Raw genomic sequence first — 10716 nt, forward strand, 5'->3', positions numbered from 1 at the left:
GGATAGAAAAAAAATATTATTTCTGTACTCTTAGGCTGCAGTCCGTTTGATGCTACAAATCTTCGAAACGTTCTTTGTCTTGTTCTTTCTTCAGTGAAAGAAAAGAAAAGAAGAATGCTTCGAAGCATTTGTAGTGTTTAAGTGGATCGCATCCTTAGTATCGAATGGATGCAGAGTGAATTGTACACATAACCTAAATATATTTTTAATATTTCTACCAATGTTGGGTGTGCTTTCTATTAACTGATGATACAATTCGACATAGTGTCGTTCTGTCTTTTATTCATTGATGCCAAGAAAGATAGAACAACTTGTGTCGACTTGTGCCACTAAAAACTTGTGAAAAGCACCTCTGTTATTATTCTGTCTAATATAACAATTTTTTCAAAATTGTGTTTCTTTATTCCAATTTATTATTTTTTTTTCTTGACAAATTTGATACAAAAGGGATATGTATAAATTTTAAGACATCATCACAAATATATTTAAAGAAGGTATCTAATTCTTATGGTGATAACATCAACAAAAAAGAATTAGGAATTAGGATAATTCATTTTATAAATTAGGCATAAATTCTTTGATGTAGAAGAGAAGGGAACTTTAAACAAATGAGACGGGTAATACCGAGCTAATAATATAAATCTAAAAATTGATCAGACAATAAAATATATACATAGTTTTTTCTTTTTAGAGAAAGATTTGAAGCATTACGACAATGTATGCATCAAATTGTTGTACATGAATAAAAAAAATGTATTACGTTATTCCGTAAATTCGCTCATTAATTCCTAATCTATTCGTATTAGCGTTATGTCGGATAAAACGTATATATATGTATAATATAATAATAAAAGTATTTAGCTTTTTGTTTTATTAATAAATTTTTACGTGTTTTCTTATATATTCGTTCAAATCTTTATGAAAAATATTGGACAAAACATTGTTAATCGTCGCGATTTGTTAAAAAGCTTGTAGAAAACGTCCCACTTCCAATCGCGACTTTCAAAGATCGCATTTGTCTCAAGTTGTCTCAATATTCGAAATTATTTCGCGCCCTCTCGGGCCGCCATGACACTTTGGCGACACGTCCGGTTCGGCAAGCGGCGCAGAAATAGCTCCGCGGTTTTTCGCATATTTTATCGGTTAATAGTGCGTATCGAGCGTAAGTTTCCGTCGGGAGTGTCGATTAAAGTGACGGGCGATTGTCGGAATGTATTGGTTGCCGCGGATCTTCGCGATCGACGCCGTTTCGTCGATCGCGATCGACGTTGCGCCGCTACTTGCCGTGAGACGGACTCCGGTTCAAAGTCCGGTGAGTACAGATTCCGGTGCCATAGCTACGCGAAAGTGACCCTTACGTTCGTGTGAGAGACTCGAAGCGCGACTGGCGTACTTCTTATCGGACATAATATATCTCGAACTTAAGATCGTTCTAACATATCGCGCGTTCTTACGGCGTCTAATGGGATATCTGTCACGGATAAACGACGAGAAATACGAAAAATTGTATACTGTATATCGGTAGAGAGTGAATTCGGCGACAGTTTCGTCAAGTAAATTCCGTGCGATCGTAGCATATCTGTTCTTTTACTGCGTCGGTAAGTAAGAAATTCTACTGTGCCTCATGTCGAGATTTATATGTCGATAATATGCAAACCCGCGATAGACACTGATGTAGACAGTTTCGTACATAACCTCAGTACATAACTTTTGCTTTGTGCGAATTGTGCGATCGTAGCATTCTTCAAACAATCTCTATAATCCATAGATTGTGTTCGTGCATATAAATAAATTATTGCTTATATACTTATATTTATAAATTAGAAATGAAATAGATATAGCTAATGTTGTAGTTGTTTGTAAGATTGTGCATAAATTAATTGAATTTAAGGTAATAATTGAGCAATACTTTTTCTTTATTAGCCGCGATCACAGCTTTATATAATTATTTTGTAAATTAAAATCATGAACTCAATGTAATTATTTTTGTGATCGTTGCATTTGTAGAACCGCATGAATTAATCGGAATATGGAATAGTAATTAGGCAGTGATCACGATATTTTTTTTATAGTCGCGATCACTGCTTGTAATTGTTCTCTAGATTAGAATCGCGAAATCGATATAATTATTTTGTGGTCGTTATATTTGTAGAATTATGTGTTAATCAAAAGTTAATCAAAATATGTAGTGTTTATATTTGTAGTAATCGACAGTATTTATGGATATAGTTGTCTTTATGTATATCAGTATAATAATTGGTAGTATTTACGTATATATATATAGTAATTATAGTGATTGCGATCATTTTCTGATTAGCCGCGATCGCTGCTCCTAAATTAGAAGCGGAATATTATTATTATGGTTGTAGAATCGTGTGCTTGAATTAATTAATAAAAAAGAATATGGGATAATTGACAGTGATCGCGATTTTTTTATTAGCTACGATGTAGTTGTTTTGCAGACTAAAACAGTTAGTTTGCCATAGTTAATGCAAGTATTACATTTATGAAATTATGTGCATAAATTAAATAAAAATTTTTTAAATATTGCTTTTTACTTCTTATAACAGAAGACATAGCAGTAAGTTATAATAACATATATAATAGACATAATAATAGATTACAAGAGAAATCACTGTAGTTAATGCTACGATCGCTACGATTATTAGAATTTGTTTTATCGTGTTTTATTACGAACTTTTATACGTTGCTGGGGGAATTGCTTCTCTTTAACTTATTGAAAATAAACATGGTATAAAAATAAGAACACGTATAATGTCAGTGGTGTTAAGAGAAAATGATTATCATTGATGCTGATGTGCTTAGTTAGTAACGAATTTTAATTTTCTTTGAAACCCTAGAGACAACTTGAGTCCGCGACTTTTATACAAGTATCAAAGTTCTAAGTGCGCGCTTATTACGTTTAATGAAAAATTTATCAATGCCGCAATGCCTCTCTCAAACCGACATACAGATATACATATAAAAAGTAGGTTGATAGATGAGAAGGAACAGATACGACGGAGTACATGAGTGTGTGAATTGTGCGTGATGTAATTGCGGGACAGAACAATTCCATCTTAATCGCGCGCGAGATGAAGTGCAGTGCGGAAACTCCCAGTCAATTGTATGGAAACATTCCAATCACGCTTGTATGTGCTGCATTTGCGATGCCTTAGAGGTCTTCGGAGATGACGAGGGACCACTGGTGGAATCGGCCTTTCACAGCCCAAGACAACGTCAAGGTAGGAAATTTTTCTTCTTTTAGGAGTTATCTATATTTGCATGATATCATCGAGGAATTATTAATGCGATATATTTGAAAGTTATAAATGACTATTCAAAATGTGTATTTTATTTAGAATATATTTCTAAAAAATTTAACTTTCTTTTATAATGTATAATTGAAAAGTTAAAACTTGCTTTGTACATTAATATATAGGCATAACATTTTGAAAAAAAATAGCTATCTTTGTAAAGCTAATACTCTATTTTCAATATTTCGTTGTAATTGAGAAAATTCTGATTCTTTCTTAAAAAGTTCTATTATGATTCTCGACACGTTTCAAAATGGTTTTGACACAATAAAATTAAAAATATAAATAAATAAGTATCTAAAGTTACGAAATATTTACTTCATGTTCACTTCATGTTTTAGTTGTATAAAAATTAGGCATATCTTTTTTATTTTAATTAAATTGATCTGAATTTTAATACTTTCGATATAAAAATTGTATCACATTTTATTCAGAATCCTTAAGAAAGTTGGATTTCTGAAATAAATTTTACTTGCAGAAACTTTAAAAATTTTCTTACTAGAATTATTAAATCTTTTTCATTTCAAGTTTATATTTATAATGATAAGAATAGTTGTTAAATTTCTTAATAAGCTATACCTGAAACTTTGAACACTTCCTCAAGTAATCTAACTTTATTATTTTTAACATTATAATTGGTGAAAGAAAAATGAAACAGTTTTTATGATTTTTTTCTTTCTTAAATGGAAATCTTTTAAGTCTTCATAGATGAATAATTTTTTTTTTATGAGAAAATCTTACTTTTTTCTTAAATTCTGGATAGTACCTTGGAACTACTATCGACAAATATTAAGATTTAAATTAAAATAAAAGATAGTTATAACTAATTTTCATACAACAAGAATATGTGAAATTGGTATTTTCTACTACACTTATTCGTTAGAAATTTGAAACGACTTTAAAGTTTTTTAATACAAAGGAAGAGCCCAAAATTTATTAATTGTATTGAAATTTTAAAAACAAAGCGCCTAATATTTTTAATTAATAATAATTTTGTAGACGTAGTGAGTTATTTTGAGACATTTATGTTGCCTACATACATATATTACGTGATACGAATGAAGAATGGTTTCAAACTGATTTCGTAACTATATCATAAACGAAATCGTACAAATCGTAGAAACTAGTTGTTACACGGCGAATGCAATTTACTTGCGGAATTTTCTCAGATTGGAAAATTAAACTAGCGTAATCGTGAGGACCATTAAGGTCGCATGCTCGTTGTTGACGCTTCGTTTCACAATCTTTATAAAGTTTCATTAATCTAATATTAGTTCCTACGCTTTGAGAGTGCGGAATTGTTTTCGCGAATAGAGCCTCGAAACCTCGAAAGTACTTTTGCGACTACGATTTATACGATTGTTTATCGGCGTCTGGTTTTTATTCGGCTCCTTTCCTTCGAGCGGACGATTTTAGAAGTCGAGTCGAGCCAGATTGTCGCCAGAAAGAGTTTGACAAAGGTAAGTGTAAATGCGAATGTATCAAAGTGTTCTGAACACCTGCCAGGTGTCATAAAAGCCGTGACTTGTTGCTCGGGAAAAGCTATAATTTTTCGCATGAGCACATTTACAATGATGCTTAGACAGAACGATGTTACGCAGTTATATACGTGTATGCATTATGTCCTGAATATACACTGAGAAAAAAAATTGTTAATCCCAAGAAATATTTAGTCCGATACGTTCAACTAAACATTTTAGTTAGTTAACTAAATATTAGTTGTTTTAACAATTTATTTCGTTTCTTTAATCAAGAATTAATTAATTTAACTAATGTTTAATTAACTAACTAAAATGTTTAGTTGAACGTATTGGACTAAATATTTCTTGGGATTGACAAATTTTTTTTTTCAGTGTATGATAATTATACGATATATTCTGCATATACAGATTGAATTTTTGATTGTATTAAATATTTCTATGAAAGAACCGAAAAAGAAATTTTTGCTCTTCATTAAGAAGATATATAATTTATTTACAGATTATTTAAGCAAATCTAGCTTATTGCGCCAAAACTCACTTGTTATACAGCAATATAAAATAATAAAATTAAAAATTAATTTTTAGTTATTAATTAAGCGCAAAAAAGCTGGAATTTTTTCCTCCATTACTGTATTTTAATATATCCTTAATCTTCTGCCGTTAGATAATATTATTATCACATTCCATGACACGCAAGTGTTTAATATTACGTGTAATTCTTAGTCACGTTGAAACTTTACTTGTGCGTGTTCATGCGATATTAATCCTTTGATGAGGGTTGATAATTCTGAAGTATCGCACGCATACATGTGCGCCTGCGAGCTTAATTCTGTAACGTGTAGTTAGCCGTATTGATTGTCTATTTTTAGACACACTGACGGCAACCCTGCCGTCATTAAATATTAACCCCTGGCCCGAAATAGATCTGCGCCCCGTCGACTATACTTATTCTGAAAAGAACAGCTGCTTATTATTTTGGAGAAAGATACAAACAAGAGAAGAAGAAAACTTGCAGGCAATCGCGGTGAAATATTTCTCGTTTCATTACGTGCGTTATTGTGGTACATCATGAGTGCATTTATGGTAATTTTCTTTTGAAGATCCTTAATTTATATCTGAAGAAAAGTTAATACCTTAGAAACACGACATATATTATTCGATTGCTGCGTAACATTTTTATAATTGGTACAATACGGATATAATATGACATAATATGGACATATTATATAAAACCTTCTCTTGTCAAGAGAATGGAATTTTATTTTGGACAGTTATTATAAAAATATACATTGTTTAAAATTATATATAAGGTATATATTTTAGTATTATCGAATAATTTTAACTATGCTCTCTGGCCAATCAGGAAACGATTTTTCCTTAATAAAATGTTGAAAGAAACTGTCATTTATCTTTTCTTTCAATTTTTAAAATTGTGCATATATTATTGTAACTCTAACTTTTAAATAAAAATTATATTAGTTTATTTGAATTTAAATAAAAAATATTGTCTTATCGTCTATCTTATCTCTAATAGCTAATTGTTTATTTCTTATTTTAAATCATTAATTATTTGAAAATATTGATGCTTCTCTTAAGAATCAATTAATTCCAAATTATTTGAAAAAAGAGATTGAAAATTGATCTGGATATTTATTTCTGGAATAATCTAATTTGTGAATTGGTCTATCCAAAATGCATAGGTATTTTTATGTGGTTCATTAACGCTGTATGATACAAAAATACTATCGCAGAATAGGACAAGAATATAAATGAGAAATGTCACAAACGGAAGCATGAATTCTAGCTTGAAATACTATCGATTTATGTTTTTCAAATGCAACTTTAACTTAAAGTTATCGACAAACGAAAATAGCGCTGATATTCTTAACTAATCGGAAATCGCGTACATATGTGCGTCTGTGTCGCCGATACACCGAAAATATCCCCCAGAATACATACTTATTCGGATTATCTTGGTACTCGCGAATTTAAGATCGTTTCGAGATTAAGGGTCGCACGTTTTTATTAGGACCGGTTAACGGCACGAATTAAGAAAACCAGTTTCTTCTTGCATCCGAGACAGGAGGTTTATTTGCGATGTGTGTATATGTGTCTGTCTAATAGCGAGATATGTCCCGCATGTCCCAACGCGCAATCGCGCGCATCCTCGTCCTCGTCCTTATCATCGCCGCATTTTTATAGGTTGCATCCGCCCCGCGAAAGGCGCTTGAACCCGGTGACGGGGCGAACGACCTTTAATCCTGTCTCTCTCTCGCGAGGCCCCCCTTATGTACGTGTGTACGTAAACGCGCCGGGGAGCGTTTTCTTTGACGTCAGAGGGCAATCATGCAACGTCGTAAAGCGAGCATAGAACCCTACCATCGAAATGCTCCGGGTGGTTCCACCGTAAATCCATACGCCTACATGATCGGTTAGTTGTCCCAATAATCCTGTGAGAGATAAGTGCGTCCAAAAGCGGGGGTTGATATAAACCTTGGAGAAGTAAGGTGGATTAAAGAGAATTAAAAAAAAGTGAGCTCAGACGGTTGAACTTTCAAAATTAGATATCACTTGTGAAATTCTTTAATTTATAACTCTCGATACATTAGGAATTCGTAATTCCGTAGAATAAATTTTAATCTTTTTATTCAACTATTTTTGGAAAACGTTAAGACTTTGTGTATATTCCAAAATAGATTTATATTAAAATATTCCTGTCTTCTTTAAAAAATTTCTGTAATTATATGCAAACAACTCTTGAAAATTGAGATTTCTCTAGAATTTGTTATATCGAAGATGATTAAGATGTTAGAGTGTCGCTGCAACCGGTGCATCGATCACGATGTGCACCGATACATGTGGCACGTTGTCCATACGATATATAAATAGGTTGGACGGTATGAAAATAGACATCGGGGCGTTGGACCGGAGGATCGATGACGATACTCGTCCCCGGTGGCGGCTTGCCCGGCTTTATTTTTCGTCAAGTAACCGCATTACGCGACTTGGTCGAGACAGCACGTCTGCGTGAGACGGTGCCTAACATCAACTTGCATTATCACCCGATGCGTACATTTATATCTCAGCTTCTATATATGAGATCATAAATTTAACTTCCGCGATTCTGACGTGTAAAATGATATATAACTTTTTTTACGTTCTTATAACGCATAATTTTACAGCTCTTCGGTAACATTTTCCTCTACATATGTATTCTGACATATGATTTAATTCATTTCGTTTCCGAAATCCGTCTGCGATTTACTAAGGATAAGAAAGTGAAGATAACACTTCGGCATTTTCTTCTTCTTCTCTTTGATTACTTCACAACATTTTTACTCTATGGAGTAGGATGGAATTATTTCAAATAATTATAGTACCTACTACATTTTCCGTTTTTTATGACAAATGTAAATCTACTCTTTGTCTTGTTGAATATCTTTTCTCAATTTTTTCTTAAAACTTTTTAATTTTTAATATTTAAAATTATTTTTTTATGGTTAAAGAGGATTAATTATTTTATATTTCACGTTAGCAGAATTTTGAACCTGCAATGCACTTTTTTTCGTAGAATTGTATAAAGTTTCTATAAAAATAAAAGAAGATTCTCCTTTTCTAAATTCTAATGTAACATCGTGCATGATTTTTTATTGAAATAATAGAAATAAATAAGAGTATTATTTTGTTTTGTTATCCTAGTTTTAATATCGATTTTTTAATTGATAATTTTTTATCAATTTAGGTATTGATAACAAGCGTAATAAAAAAATATTATATTGTTGAAATATTGTTTTTCCGATACTCGTAAATGTTACATGTGCATTTGCTGTTGATTTTTGCGTTGAACCAATCGATTAAATCTCTCATCGTGTACTGTTGTATTACGATGCGTTTAAACATACCTCCACGCTGTATATATGTGCTTGATGTCCGCTTTGCGGAGATAACGTCCTGTCAAGTATCCAGTCGGTTCGGTGCTTGTCAAAACAAGCCGTCGAGAATATTCGCCACGTGGATGGAAATAGCGGCACGCCGATCTAAAATACGCGCGCATCGGAAGGAAGATGATGGAACGCGGGTGCATGTCGAGACATTCGGTTGCTGCATCCACGCTAGTGGCGTAACTAATGGCCTCGGACACTCGGCGTTGCCAGCAAAATAAGAAACTAGAGAAAAGAGAAAAAAGAAAAAGAAAGAAAGAAGGTAGAAAAGGAGAAAGAAAGAAAATGGGGACAAGAAACAAAAAGAAAAGGAAAGAAAAACAATGAAAGAGGAAAGAGAAAAACAGGAAAAGGAAGAAGAAACAAAGGATATTAAGTTTGTTATCAACGAGATTGATTTTCTTGAGAGCAAGTTATTACATGAATTAAAAAAAGTTTGTTCTATGTTTTTTCCTCATTTTTTGATATCAAATTTATATGTTCATTTGAATCTTACATATATTTGAATTGGAATATGTATTGGAATACATAATATGTGTAATGAACGGGAAAGTGGGCCGAGGATATGTCACAGTTGTGGGTCGCCTAGTAAAGATTAAATAAGTAAAGATCTTAAAATATTCTTTGGAATATTACGTACTCGCGTGTCAACGAATATCAGGACGCATCGTGGACGATGAATTTATCTTGGCACTCTTAGAATCGAGCAAATGACGTCTAAGCGTTCTCATCAAACGTCTCATTAAACATAAGAACTACAAAACGTGCAAAAGTTTGATGACAAGTTGGATGTAACATCAATTAAAGATATAATATGATATTCTTATCTTAATAACATCGAGGTAGAACCGTAGTTAAATCAGTGTTAAATCATGAAGAAGGAGAGAATGTAAAAATTTAAGAATGTATATATAATACATTCAGGAATTTAAAATTATAATATATTAAATAAATGAGAAGAATATAATTATAAAGGAAATATTTCAAAAATGTTTTATAGATTTTAATTAATCTGTTGAGATCGAATTGTTTTAAAAAAGTTTCAATTTTTAATCGCTTAATATTTTTACTCTTTTGTGTTCTCAGAATTACACAAGTACAGTTTTATTACTTGTTTTATAAATATATATAATTATACAATATATATATTTATGTATAGTAATAGTTATATTATACATATAACTTACTTTTATGCATCTGTTTTTAAAATTCCGAGAAATATAAGTAATTTTGCAGTAGAAAGAGGATTAAAATGTTTTATAATTTATTATTAATTAGAGAAAACTATGAAATGTGTATACAAGAAGATCTCATTAAATATTATCGGTATGTAATTATATTGTTCAAGAACAAAGCCTTGAAGTTTCGTGCTTCTGTTCTCTAAAGGGAGGAAGTTTCAAGTGTTCTCGAGACTCGCGGAATAATTACACTGCCTCTCGTGAGGTTCACCTTTGCCTCAGCTAATCGCGTGCGCTTTCCAAAGAAAAAAGTGGAAGTTCCGCGTTCGTGTGCTCTTACCCGACATCAAGGTCGAGCTGGTTAGGAGTTCTACATAATTAAAGTTGACTAATGACCTTGCTAATGGCGCGCATGCTTATGTTTCTCGACACAGATGCAAATATCGAATAACGCGATATTCTGCTCGATCAGCTCGATGTTGTACAACGTTGGTAATTTCCAGGATCTAGAAAACTGTACATCTGTCGGTCTTTCTGTCAATTATTACGACGGCTGCAAGCCGTGGTATAACAAAAAATACGATGTATGTAACAATCGCGCCTGTTATATCGCGCATCTATTTGCTTCGATACCGTGATTCCGGGGGAACGCGAGAGGCAGGGTGGTTCGTTGCTTTCAGCTGGCCCGGGTATCCAGGGTTCGTCGCCATAGCGACACCCGAGCCATGGCTAGCCACCCCATTCTACAGTACAGACGGATGTAGACCGCGTAGGTTGAAAAATCCGAACGACGCGCCCT

The 10716-nt window shown here is 32.7% G+C and overlaps 1 long non-coding RNA gene across 1 annotated transcript in view; it reads left to right on the top strand.

The window, feature by feature from the left end:
• Nucleotides 1–2874: 2874 nt before the first annotated feature.
• LOC112454707 overlaps nt 2875–10716 on the top strand; it is a 218199-nt gene continuing 210357 nt past the window's right edge. The window contains exon 1 of the long non-coding RNA XR_003040776.1: nt 2875–3245. This is a non-coding gene — a long non-coding RNA (uncharacterized LOC112454707). The remainder of the gene's footprint in view (nt 3246–10716) is intronic.

The sequence above is a fragment of the Temnothorax curvispinosus genome, unplaced genomic scaffold (assembly GCF_003070985.1).
Source record: "Temnothorax curvispinosus isolate PA1 unplaced genomic scaffold, ASM307098v1 QBEX01000525.1, whole genome shotgun sequence".
Classification (NCBI taxonomy): domain Eukaryota; kingdom Metazoa; phylum Arthropoda; class Insecta; order Hymenoptera; family Formicidae; genus Temnothorax; species Temnothorax curvispinosus.